Source organism: Macaca mulatta, chromosome 14 (assembly GCF_049350105.2).
Source record: "Macaca mulatta isolate MMU2019108-1 chromosome 14, T2T-MMU8v2.0, whole genome shotgun sequence".
Classification (NCBI taxonomy): domain Eukaryota; kingdom Metazoa; phylum Chordata; class Mammalia; order Primates; family Cercopithecidae; genus Macaca; species Macaca mulatta.
The window spans coordinates 87,425,865-87,435,412 of record NC_133419.1 but is presented as its reverse complement, the minus strand read 5'-3'; the positions used below and the strand labels follow the sequence as shown (position 1 = coordinate 87,435,412).

Here is a 9,548-nt window from a genome sequence, read left to right as displayed (position 1 = left end):
CAATTAGACTGAGATTTTTTTCTTAAAGAGAGAAGAACATTTTTTATTGCATTTTATTTTTTTCTGAAAAGAGTAGGCCGTATTTTACTGAGATCATGGATTTGTTACATGTTACGTTTTGGTCTTCTAACATTCTTTGGTGGATTTTCTCTAAAGTAGGTATGTAGAGAAAGAGTTGAAAAGCAAAAGAGTAAATCATGTAATAATTCTGAGATTTTTGGGTTTGTCACAACTGAGAAATATTGCTGCGGTGTATGGTCCTCAAGTGTGAAAATGGTCCTTGTGAATTGCTTGTATCCAAAATATACACACAGCATTAAGGGCTGGTTTTTATCTTTTATTTTTCCAATCGTCTTTTCTTCCTCAAGGTGTCCAAGTCACACAGAGCCACAGAATCTCACAGGTGTCTCTGAATTCCTCCTCCTGGTACTCTCAGAGGATCCAAAACTGCAGCCCGTCCTCGCTGGGCTATCCCTGTCCATGTACCTGGTCACTGTACTGGGGAACCTGCTCATCATCCTGGCTGTCAGCTCTGACTCCCACCTCCACACCTCCATGTACTTCTTCTTCTCCAACCTGTCCTTGGCTGACATCGGTTTCACCTCGGCCACGGTTCCCAAGGTGATTGTGGACATGCAGTCGCATAGCAGAGTCATCTCGTATGCGGGCTGCCTGACACAGGTGTCTTTCTTTGTCCTTTTTGCATGTATAGAAGACATGCTCCTGACCGTGATGGCCTATGACTGATTTGTGGCCATCTGTCACCCCCTGCACTACCCCGTCATCATGAATCCTCACCTCTGTGTCTCCCTAGTTTTGGTGTCTTTTTTCCTGGGCATATTCATATATTTAGATAGCACTATGCTTGGTTTTCTTCCCACTTCAGGGATCCTTTTTTCTTACTCTAAAATTGTCTCTTCCATTCTAAGAATTCCATCGTCAGATGGGAAGTATAAAGCCTTCTCCACCTGTGGCTCTCACCTGGCAGTTGTTTGCTTATTTTATAGAACAATATTGGAGTGTACCTGACTTCAGCTGTGTCACCATCCCCCAGGAATTGTGTGGTGGCATCAGTGATGTATGCTATGCTCACCCCCATGCTGAACCCCTTCATCTACAGCCTGAGAAACAGGGACATTCAAAGTGCCCTATGGTGCCTGCACAGCAGAACAGTCTAAACTCATGATCTATTCCATCCTTTCTCTTGTGTGGTTTAGAAAGGGCAACCACATTACATCTCTACATCTGCAAATCCTAACCCCTTGGTCACATTAGTTTTGTTGCTTGATGGCTTTTATTCCTTTTCACATTTCCTATGTGAATATTGCTTTCTTCGTTATGCCTTTAACTGGAAAGGGTGAGTATTCTGGGATCCTTTGTTCAGCATAAACATCATGACTGAATCCTCTATACCTGGGAGGCCTCCTTTAGTTTCTGAGCAATAACCCTGTCGTCCAGGTGAAATCACAACCACCTTTATATACAGGAAGTCCTCACTTCATTTTGTAATCCCCTGAAAACTGACTTTATGGAAACAATGTATAGCAGGTTCTCCAACACCAGTGTTTTGTCCAAAGTTGTTTAGTTATAATGTTGATGAAGAATAAGTGGTTTCGCTCTACAAAATTTTGCTTAAAGGTGCAGTTTCCAAGACACTCTCAAAGATGCTAAGTGAGGACATACTGTACATCAAATTCATATCCTTTTCCACAGTTCATGTGGAATTTCTTTATAAACTGCTTCTAGGGAATCTATTTAGGCAGGTTATGTGTAGAGATCCATGTCACCAGTCCTCAATCTTGGCTTTGACTGAAGTCACCTGGGGAGCTTCCAAATGATGAGGACTGGATCTCATTACCTGAGATTCTGATTTACTTGCACCTGTGTGGGCATGCAGATTTTTTTTTTTTTTTTTTTTTTTTTTTTTTAACACCAGAGATGGTTCCAATGATGAAGTTCCTAGAGGGATCAAGCTCCGATGAGTAAGAACAGAAGTTAATTGTAATATAATTTCTTCAAATATTATCTTCAAATGCATTGTCCTTTAATACCATACAGATTTTTATTATGCTGTTCTTTCTTACCACTTGGCATTTTCACTTTACATTTGTTGAAGTTATAGATTTATACACACATTGATTGCTGTTTTATTTCACACTTGTATATACATAAAATGGGAAATAGAAAAGAACAAAATGGTCACAGTATCCCTAAAGTTTCCCATTCTGAGACATTTTTTAAATATTTGTTTTTTTAAAAAAAATTGTTTCAATTAAGACACTGTGGTATACACACACAATGAAGTATTATTCAACCTAAAAATGAATAAAATCCTCTCTACTGCAGCAAAAACGGATGAGATTGCAAGTCAGTATATTAAGTGAAATAAGCCAGGCGCATAATGACAAACATTACATGTTCTCGCTTATATGTAGGAACAAAAAAGAAAATCTTGGCCAGGTGTCGTGGCTCATGCCTGTAATCCCAGCACTTTGGGAGGCCAAAAGTGATGGATCACTTCAGGCCAGGAGTTCGAGACCAGCTTGGCAAACATGGTGAAACCCCAACTCTCCTAAAAATACAAAAATTAGCCAGGTGTGGTCGTGCATGCCTGTAGTCCCAGCTACTTGGGAGGCTGAGGCAGCAGAATCACTTGAAACTAGGAGGCGGAGATTGCAGTGAGCCAAGATCATGCCTCTATACTCCAACCTGGGCAACAGAATGTGACTCCATCACACACATACACACAAAAGGAATCTGATGAAAGTGGAGAGTACAAAGGTGGTTAACAGAGGCTGGGAAGAAAAGGGGTGGGATGGGGAATGAAGAGAAGTTGATAATTGGGTACAAAAATACAGAAATATGGAACTTATGAGTTCTACTGTTTGATAGTACAGTGTGGAAATTTTAGTTCATAGGAATCTATTGCATATTTCCAGATGGCTTGGAAAGAAGCATCCTAACTTTCTCATTATGCTGATTTTTAAGCTATTACCTTTCTGCTCCAATCAAACTCTTCTATACGCTTCTTTTTGAGGCTAGATTGGGACTCTTGAAATCATGCTATCTATCTATCTATCTATCTATCTATCTATCTATCTATCTATCTATCTTTTTAATTGAGACAGAGTTTTGCTCTTGTTGCCTAGGCTGGAGTGCAATGGTATGATCTCGGCTCACCACAACTTCTGCCTCCTGGGTTTAAGCGATTCTCTTGCCTCAGCCTCTCAAGTAGCTGGGATAAGTGGCATTCACTACCACTCCCAGCTAATTTTGTATTTTTAATAGAGATGGGGATTTGCCCTGTTGGTCAGGCTGATCTTGAACTCCCAACCTCAGGTGACCTGCCCCGCTTGGCCTCTCGAAGAGCTGGGATTACAGGCTTCAGCAACCACACTCAGCCCATGCTGTGTTTTTATCTGTTATTGTTTGTTTGTTTTTGAGCCCAGAAATAACTTCCCACATATATGTTCAAATAATTTTTAACATATGTGCCAAGAAAGTCCATTGGTGGAAAAGCAGCCTTTTAAACAAATGGTGTTAGAGAAACTTGATTTCCACATGCAGAAGAATGAAGGAGGACCCTATGTCACACCAGATGCAAAAATTAACACCAACCAGATCAAAGACCTAAGCCCAAGAGCTAAAACTATAACATGCCTAAAAGAAAACACTGGCAAAACCTTTATGACATCAGAGTGGACGATGCTTTCTGGGATATGAAACCAAAAGCATAGGCAACAAAAGAAAATTAGATTCCTTGGATTACATCTAAATGACAAACACTTTTGTGCATCAAAAAACACTGTGAACTGAGTGAAAAGATAACCCATGGATTAGGAAAAATATTTGCAAATCATATATCTGAAAAGAGGCTGATATCCATAATATATAAAGAACAGCTAGATCTAAACAACAAGAAACCTAAGGCATCCCATTAACAATGGTCAGAAGACTTGAGTAGACATGTCCCTAAAAAAGATACAGCAATGGCCATTAAGCATATAAAATGATGTTCAAAATCACGAATCTTAGGGAAGTACAAATCACACCAAAAATGTGATACCACACATTAGGATGGATATGATAAACAAGCATTGGTGAAACTAGAGGGAATGCTTGAACATGATTGGAGGGAATATAAAATTGTGCAGGAACAGGGAAAATAGTATGGAGTGTATTTGAAAAATGAAAAACGGAATTATCAGATGATCACAGAGTTGCATTTGTGGGTACCTACGAAAAACAATTAGAAGCCAGGAGTGGAAGAGATATTTGTACACCAATATTCATAGCAGCATTCTTCACAACAGCCAAAATGTAGAAGCAACCCAAGCGTCCATGGACAGATGAATGAAAAGCGCAAGGCAGTTCATTCATACAATGGAAGACTATTCAGCCTTAAAAAGGCAGGCACCTCTGGCCAGCGCGGTGGCTCACGCCTGTTATCCCAGCATCTTGGGAGGCCAAGGTGGGCTGCTCACCTGAAGTCACGAGTTCAAGACCATCCTGCACAACATGGTGAAAACCTGTCTCTACTAAAAATGCAAAACATTAGCCAGGCGTGGTGGCGTGTGCCTGTAGTCACAGATATTCAGGAGACTGAGACACAAGAATCACTTGAACCTGGGAGGCGGAGGTTGCAGTGAGCCCAGATTGTGTTACTGCATTCCAGCGTGTGCAACAAAGTGAGACTCCATTAAAAAAAAAAAAAAGAAAGAAAGAAAGAAAAAAGGCTGGCACTTCTGACACAGGCTGCAACATGAATGAACCTTGAAGACATTATTGTCAGTGAAATAAATAAATCCCAAAAGGATTAACACGAGCAGGCTCAGTTTCCCACACCTGTAATTTCAGCACATTGGGAGGCTGAGGTGGGAGAGTCACTTGAGGTCAGGAGTTCAAGACCAGACTGGCCAACATGGCAAAAACTCGCCTCTACTAAAAATACAACAATTAGTTGGGCATGGTGGCGCACATCTGTAATCCCAGCTACTCGGGAGACTGAGACTTGAGAATCACTTGAACCCAGGAGGTGGAGGTTGCAGTGAGCCAAAATCATGCCACTGCACTTCAGCCTGGGTGACAGAGAAAGACTCTGTTTAAAACAAACAAACAAAAAAGATAAACACAGTATGATTCCACTTATATCAAGTCTCTAGGGTAAACTCATAGAGTTGCAAAATAGAATGGTGGCCCCCAGGGGTGGGCAAGAGAGAGGAATGGAGGGTTTGTTCAGTGGGTACAGTTTCCATTTGAAAGATGAAAATGTTCTGGAGGTGATGGTGGTGATGGTTGCTAAATAATGTGAATGTACTTAATGTCATTAAACTGTAAACTTAAAAATAGTGGAGATTGTAAATGTTTATACTGACCATTCTATATGAAATCATATATATTTATAATTTTTAATATGTATACATGGTATATTTTACCATAATAAGAGATGAAAATTAAAGCAGTTGGATCTTTACAAATAAAAGAAAGAAGTGAATAATACACACCAGCTTTCTCCTGATTAGAGGAAGAGCCCCAACGCTTCTATGGTCACTTTTCTCTTCTTCTTCTTGCCTTATTATGAGGAAATCCTTAGAGGTTGGGGAACTTGGGTGACTTTGGCTAATGAGAAGCTCTGTGCCTTGGGTCCCTTAGGCCATAGAATAGTAAATACTCAGTCTGTGTCTCCAGTCCTGCAGTGTGAGGTTCTAGTCCAGTGGGCTCCACACCCATCATCTGCATAAGGAAGCTCGTCTTACCCTGTTATCTGGCCAGTCTTGAGGATGGAGTCTGAGCCTCCATTGTGCACCATACAGGGAGGACAGCAGATCTGCTCTTTGTGGTCATGGCCCAGCAGATGGCAAGTGCGGCAAGTGCAGCTCAGTGAGTGCTGAGGGATGGTCGGGAGCCTCGTTTTGTTTCCTCATCCTCAGTACAAACAGGAGAGTGTGGTGGGCAGATGCGGGGAGACCAATGTGCAAAGTGTCAGCTCAGCGGACTGTGGAGTTTCTGTTCTTGGTTGTGGTGGGGGTCTCAGAAATCTTATTCAAAATTTTGCTTTCCTCCCACACTGGTTGTCCTTTTTCATAGACATCTCACCCATGAGAGCAAGGAATTAGTCCCTCTAAACGATTCCCTAAGCACAACAGAAAGATTATGAAGGTGATGATGAGGATAAAAAGGAAGATGGCAGATACCATGGCATCAAGAACTCTTACTGAGGGCTTTGTAAATGCCAGCTTCTTAGCTGTGTGGTCTATGCAACTTGCTTTGTTTCATCGGCATAGTCTTCTCCCAGTTACTAGTGCACATTTCATTATCATTTTACAGACTAGAAAAGGAGCAATGCATTTTCATATAACTTGTACCAGATCATGAAGTCAAAAAGGGTGAAGTCCCGTTTGAACCAGGCAGTCTAAGTCCAGACACATGGCATTTGGCCAGTCGTCTCCCTGCATCCAACCTGCCCTCTCAAATCCTTGTCACTGGGGCAGATGCCCCTGCTCACTGTGCCCTTCCCCTTGGGGGTCCCTGGTAGACCACAGCTAGAGCAGTGGGTGCCACATTCACTGTGTTAAGTATAGAAAAGCAGCTGAGATCACATGAAAGATGCCAGAAAGAATTGGCATAGGATCATTCGAGGGGCACCTCTCCCTTGCCCTTGCCCCTACTCTTGGCTTTCCTTGCATATATCAACTTCCTCAAAGGAGTCATAAATTCATTTGGTTTCCATTCCTATTGAGGAAGCTGGAAACTGTTTCAAAATGCAACTCAGATATGGCTATGGTTAAGACCTCTGACCTCTGCCCAAAACTTTTTGAGTGTTGGAAGGCCATGAAGTTCAGTGCCTGGCACTTAGAGACTGGCCATTAATTTTGAATACCACCCTTTCTACTTATCTGTATGGCAAGGGGCGAGATACCCGTCCTCTTGTAACACCTAAGGTTCTTGCCTAGTGACGCCAAAGAACTGGTGTGGCAGCTGACCATGGCGAGTGAGAGACACGGACCAAGAGAGAGAAACAGTTGTAGACTTTATCGAACTGAGAGAAAGTACAAAACTTCCACAGTGTGGAAGGGGTCCCCAGTGGGTAGCCAGAGTTAAATTATACAATTTCCTTGTAAACTCTTTAAGGCAGGAAATAGGTGTGGTAGGAAGATGTTACCAGAGCGAGAAACAAAGGCAGTAAATTATTTTGTGACATGTCTTAGATTTTGAGGAAAACTGGAATTGCAGCTTAGGTTTTACCTACTTTATGACCTTGCAGTGGCATGGCAAAGGAGACAGGAGCTTACAGGACCCTACAAAGTACGTTTACAAGGAATTAGAATTGGGAGCATAGATAAGGTCCGCTGGTCACAGAAAAATGAGCAGTTAACATTCCTTTTAGTTTCGGGGGAGGGGGACGGGAGAGAGGACACAGGGAAACTTTCAGCAAAATTTTTGCTGTTTATAGCTTTCTTGGGGAAGAAAACACATGCACAAATCCTGGTGTTAGGAATATTTTAAGCTTATATATTCAATATTAATCATCTAGGACCAAAGTAAGTCCTGATGCAGGGAAATGAGTGAGTTTCACAGCTTTCTGAGCCTCTACTCAACCAAGGAAGCCCAGCTGGCACTCCTCTCACTCTGAGACTCATCACTGTCATCTGAGTTCATTTCTTGTTGATCCAACGGAAGTGAGCAACAATTAAACCTATCGTGGGTGCCCACTGCATGATGTCTATGTGATGGATGCATAAAGTAAAGACAAAGTGAATTTTAGATACATTCATAATATTTTAAGCTTAATCTCCATACAATTCAATGGAAATATCCCATGACCTGAAGTTCTGGTTTCCCTGCATTCCAGACAGGACATTTTATTTTGTCCTGATCTCAGTAAGTACTGAGTATTGTGAGAGGAATAAGTGAGTTCCTTTTGTTTCTGATTCCCCAGAGTCTATATTTTGCTTGGCACACAGGAGAGAGCAAAAGTAAAACTCTATGTTAATTACTGAATAGAACCTTCCTTGGTTCACAAAAATTGGCTGTGATCAGTGTGACTTCGACATACTTGATTCTTTTATTTTCTGAGACAGAGTTTCACTCTTGTTGCCCAGGCTGGAGTGCAATGGTGTGATCTCAGCTCATGGCAACTTCCACCTCCCAAGTTCAAGTGATTGTTTTGCTCAGCCTACTGAGTAAGTGGGGTAACAGGCATGCACCACCATGGCCAGCTAATACTGTATTTTTAGTAGAGACGGGGTTTCTCCATGTTGGTCAGGCTGGTCTTGAACTCCAGACCTCAGGTGATCTGCGTGCCTCAGCCTCTCAAAGTGCTGGGATTACAGGTGTGAGCCACCATGCCCAGCCTGGGAGACTCAATTCTTTGCTGCCTGTTCTTTCATCCCTTCCAGCAACGTGCCATAGAACTAGAGATGATAAAACAACGCTTGTTTGTTTCTATGTCATGACGTGGGCCCTATGATTCTATTGATTAGTATTCAGAGCATCCAATTATTCAAAAACCAAGGAAGAACTTTTCATAGATTTAATAGGAAAAAAATAGAGGCAGAAAGAAACGGGGGCAGGTAAACCTTATTGCTTGGACTGACACACATTTTACACTTTCACATTACTCCAGACAGAAAAAAGTAAACCGAAATTGTTCTTAGAACTTCATTATTATTTAATCATTGACAGCTGTATTGAACACTATGGACATCGGTGTGGTAAGTGATGGCCTATGGTTATGTCCATTTTTTTAATTATACTTTAAGTTCTAGGGTACATGTCCACAACCTGCAGGTTTATTACATATGTATACATGTGCCATGTTGGTTTGCTGCACCCATTAACTCAACATTTACATCAGATATTTCTCCTAATGCTATCCCTCTCCCAGCTGCCCACCCCCTGATAGGCCCTGGTGTGTGATGTTCCCCGCATTGTGTTCATGTGTTGTCATTGTTCAACTCCCACCTATGAGTGAGAACTTGCAGTATTTGGTTTTCTGTCCTTGTGATAGTTTGCTGATAATGATGGTTACAGGCTTTATCCATGTCCCTGCAAAGGACATGAACTCATCCTTTTTTATGGCTGCATAGTATTCAATGGTGTGTATGTCTCATATTTTCTTAATCCAGTCTATCCTTGATGGACGTTTGGGTTGGTTCCAAGTCTTTGCTGTTGAGAATAGTGCCTCAGTAAACGTTCGTGTGCATGTGTCTTTATGTAGAATGATTTTTAATCCTTTGGGTATATACCCAGTAATGGGATTGCTGGGTCAAATGTATTTCTAGTTCTAGATCCTTGAGGAATTGCCACACTGTCTTCCACAATGGTTGAACTAATTTACACTCCCACTAACAGTGTAAAAGTGTTCCTATTTCTCCACATCCTCTCTAGCATCTGTTGTTTCCTAACTTTTTAATGATCACCATTCTAACTGGTGTAAGATGATATCGCATTGTGGTTTTGATTTGCATTTCTCTGATGACAAGTGATGATGAGATTTTTTTCATATGTCTGTTGGCTGCATAAATGTCTTCTTTTGAGAAGTGTCT

General features: G+C 41.5%; 1 pseudogene; it reads left to right on the top strand.

Moving 5' to 3' along the window:
* The first annotated feature begins 273 nt into the window (after window positions 1–273).
* On the top strand, window positions 274–1,217 carry LOC706676 (olfactory receptor 7E24-like; annotated as a pseudogene).
* Window positions 1,218–9,548: the final 8,331 nt, after the last annotated feature.